The following is a 4,683-nucleotide window of genomic DNA, read 5'->3' as shown; positions in this document are numbered from 1 at the left end:
AATGCGAAATCAACATACCCATCATTATTTTTTTTTCGAATTATAACTTAATTTTACCTGGAATAAATGAGGAAATGGGCAATTAGCACTTGAACTACACAAAACACTGGCATGATTTGTTTCAGTTACTTTTGGAGCCTAAAGCAACTCTAATTGCATTGTCCAGTCCCACTAGTACCCTTTCGCGCCTCAATGTTTGAGATCGGCAGTACACCAGTGTTACCAGGTCGCCAATAGAATTGAAAAAATCTGTTAGTATTCGTACCTTTTTTTTTTTTTTTTCAAATCTTACCACTCGATTATATTGCCGGTCTAGGGTCATTATAGACAGGGTAAAAGGAAGATTAAAATATTTTCTCAGAAAAATCATTTATCTATTTTCCATCTTCTAAGTATTAGTAAGGATAATAAAATCGCTGGATGTTAAAAGGGCTAGGATTATATAGGAACCCATACATGGTTAGCAGGAATGGCAGTAAAACCGAAAATGGACATATTATGGAAAATGGACCGAATATGGACACATGGATTGGTCGTATAAGGGTGATTCTGAAGGAGTTTCGAGAAAATTTTGAAATTCAATCATTAAAAATTTGAAGTACTACTGAAAAAGTGGAAGGAATGCTACGATTTCTTCGTTCATATTATACATTTCACTTTACTCATTCCAAATTAATGGCTAAACAAGTTTTGAATGAATCGAAAGAGGCAATGCACAAGAACTCGATTTCTGCTGGCTGGTTGACTCCTATGTCTTTTAAGCTTTGTAGTCTCCACTAGGAATAGAAGGCGTCGTCTGGTTACTGTGTGGTTTTAGTACCGTCGTATAAGAAATCAACTTAATGATCTTTGTCACTGTTAACAAAAACAAATAAGAAGCGGGAATTTTTCCATCTTTGTTATGGACAGCAGAAAAAAAGTCCTTTATCGACTTCATGACAGCGGTTCCAAATACTTTTTCGCCACAGCACCCTTGTCGAATTAAAATATTTCGCGGCACCATTGTCAAGCTTAACCAAAATGTCCGCACAATTGTTCATGGAATGGTTGAGTATATAGGAATAGGAGAAAAACAGTGCAAAGTGAATGCTACAGTGCTCTGTATTTCTATGTAAACTGTTGTTCGGGATGCTAGGATAATCTTTGGTATATAGCAGTATATTAGTAGCTACTTTAATCTGAATTTTTTTTTTGTAATATTTTCAGGAAGTGGCATTCGTTTGCCGCATCCTCGATATACGCTAGGGTCACCCCAGGGTGCCGTGGCACCCTATTTAGGTACTGCTGCTTTAGACACACTCCTGCTGCAAAATATTGACAGGTCTGAAAAAATTGTCTTAAAACTCACGATATAATATTGGGTACTCCTATTTTGGGGAGGAATATTCTCAAACTTTCAATATATTATGGCCAAAACAAAATTTTTAAAATTTTTACCAGTGTGAGGGGTCCTTGATATAAGTATGTATAACAATTTTTATTGTAGTATTTATAAATTGCTAACAAACTTGGCAAAATATTAAATAAATAACGATCAAAAATATAAATCATTTAGTCTGACTAAAAAAATCTTTTATTTCAATGTTTGTAAACAGAAGGTACAGAGCGACACAATGAGGTTAGACCTTAATAATCTTATTACCGCCTTCGCTTCCCGCCACAACACCTTACTTTTCTATCTTTTATTAAAATATTCAGTCTTATTCTGATATAAGTGCGTTTAGGTTGTGTCGTATAGAATTGTTTATTATTTCAAAACATATGAAAGTGTTTCACCATATTTTAGTAAATATATACATTTCATTTTAGTGAAAGTTTTACTTATCTATTTACTCGTTTTTATGTGATGAGGGAAAAAAATGGTTTATTCACAAATCTTTCAAAATTATTATTTTCTCATTTGATTTAAAACTAATATTTAATTCTATAAATATGAAATTTAAAATGAAACCAATCACTTTTATGTATAACTTGAAAAATAATTTTTAAAGCTAAAAAATTATTTCAAATATTGCAGAAAGTTGATAGCTTGACTAATAATCATATTTAATTATATGAATTAAAAATTAATATTTCTTACAAACTTTTACTTATTATGGATCTGTAACTTCATTAAAAAACTTTCTCTTGATTTTTAGCAAATCATTTTAAAATTTCTTTATTTTTAATTTTTAGCATTAGGTTCTTTTTTTTAGATCTATCGAGTACCATAAGTTTTTTTAAAAATGTATTTTGATAAATTTAGGGTAGGATTAGTTGTTTCAAAAAACAGATTGCTTTCATGTTGTAAATAGTAGTGATGGGTTGGTTGTTTTGATATTAAGGTGTAAAACCTGTTGGTTATCAAGGCCTGAATTGTAATGATCTTCAGTATCTAACAACTGCTCTTTCCAATAAATCAAGCTTCTCATTGTATTAAAATAACTATGGGTGTTCATTATTCTGTTAAATTATAACATCTAACACACAATACTCTCCCCAGACCATAAATACACTTTGCTCAACCATATTTCACAAAGCCTTAGATTTTTTTAAAAGTTAACGCTGTATTTTTATCCATTGAAATAGTCAATTAATCCATATAGAACCTACTATTGCTAGGTGGTCTTAATATTAATATGGTTTATCACTTGCAACCTTTTTTCGGTTCTGTGTCTTTCTGTGATAAATGATTATTTGTTGTGTTTCTAACTTCAAATCCAAATCAGTGCAAGTAACTTATCACCATTGTTGATGTCACATAAAATCCCGAATATGAAATCATAAGTTTATTAGTAAGTTTTATTTTTTAAATGCCTTAGCAATAGTTGCTAAATCTTAATTTCAAATTGAATTTTTGACCATGATTTGAAATTTCATTACGACATGGTTTGTAAAGAATTAAAATGTCAATTTCTGTGCAATTTTTGCAGAAAATCATAGCTAAATACACAAACGCGAGAGTACCTATAAACAACTAATTTTTTTTTGCCATTTTTTTGCCACAAAAAATTATTTAGAAATGTATAATACAAATGTAATTGTAAAATATTAAGAGTAAGAGTTGAAGTAAATGAATTATAAAAGTTTGTAGAAATGAACTGTCTATTTTTTTCTAAAAATTAATACTTTACTGAAACGTAGTGATTAAATTTATACTTTTACTTCTGAAAAATGTACTTTTTCATTTGACTTAAAAGTGAATGATTTAATTTTAAATTCTACATACTATATATTTTTTTCTGATTAGTAAAATAATTTTAGCTAAAAATAAAAATAAATTTGGTGATAATAAATTATTTGTTTAAACATTTTTATCCCTCAGTTTAAATGACATTATTGTTCAAGAATGAAGTTACCTACACCCAGTATGGAATTCTTACCTGTTAAAAAAAAGGTATGTTATCTTTCTTTCCAGCTTTAAACTTAAAACTTATTAATAAAATAAACTTATTTGTGCACAAATAAGTAAGTTTTGTTTATTTGTGTGTTTTCTGCTGACTACACCCATCTTCTCCTCATATTAATCTATGGTCGACTAATAATACCTTATTAATTCATTTATGTTCACCTGCAATGATTATTCATTAATTGCAGAATTTTTTTTTAAATTTCTTCATATAATTTTAATTTTTACATTTTCTAAAACATGAAAAATAATGTGTATATTAACATAACAACTTCAGTAAAGTGAGGCTTTAACTAAAGTATTGATTCACAAAAGGTAAATTCAGACCATGGAAATACAGGTCTCTGTGGAGGACCTAAGGAAAAACAATAAGAATGCGGAAAACACTACAATCAGAAAAAACTTGTACTGAAGATCATCTGAGACAGTGAAAGGTTGTCCTAGGTTGTCCGATCATGTCTCTCAAATCCCAGAGAACCGTGGGGCAAAGATCACATTGGAATGTAACATTAAGAGAAGGAGTTCCTCAGGGAAGACCCAGGAAGACTTGGAAGGAAGGCGTCAAGGAGGCCTTTGACAGAAGATGTATCAACTGGTGGAGGAGGGGCAGATGTTACAGGATTAAAATTTATAGATTTAGCTCAGCAATTAGATACCTCCCTCTGATCAGCGGTAGAACAGGATACGATTAAGGAAGGAATGAAGGAGGCACTGATACTGCATAAATATAAATAAAAAAATAGCATTAGATTAGTGTACTAAATCAGATTAAGTTTAACTTTTTCATTAAAAAAAGTGGATGAGATTTATTATTTCTATTCTTGATTTATTACTATTATTCTATTTCTTTCCAATAGAGGTATTTTATAATAATAATAATATGTTCCCGTTCTCTTTTTTTTTACCATCACTAAATGATAAAATGTAAAAATATAGATTAAAATTTATTCTTAATTTAAAACAAATTTGATCCTTTTTTTCTCTCAACTTTATTCTCTACAACTTTTTCAACCTTTTGAAGGTTCTGTTTTAAGTTGCAAATGGAATGAAAGAAGGAAGCAAAGTGTTTTATAAAAGGTTTAAATCTAGGAAAAAATTATTTAGAAAAGGTTATATGGGACAAAGGCAATTAGCCTGCATTTTTAAGATTTGAAAAAGGAAATGACATCAATATGAAGGTATCCTTGAAAATGGCCTGGGGGTCGAAACGTTGTAAAGAATAAAGTTGAGAGAAAAAAAAGGATCAAATTAGTTTTAAATTAAGAATAAACTAAACCACTCTCAAACACGAATAT

The sequence above is a fragment of the Halyomorpha halys genome, unplaced genomic scaffold, assembly GCF_000696795.3.
Source record: "Halyomorpha halys isolate HHAL.00 unplaced genomic scaffold, Hhal_1.1 Scaffold18.1, whole genome shotgun sequence".
In the NCBI taxonomy this organism is placed as follows: domain Eukaryota; kingdom Metazoa; phylum Arthropoda; class Insecta; order Hemiptera; family Pentatomidae; genus Halyomorpha; species Halyomorpha halys.
The sequence above is the reverse complement of the archived record's forward strand: the minus strand, read 5'-3'. Positions refer to the sequence as shown.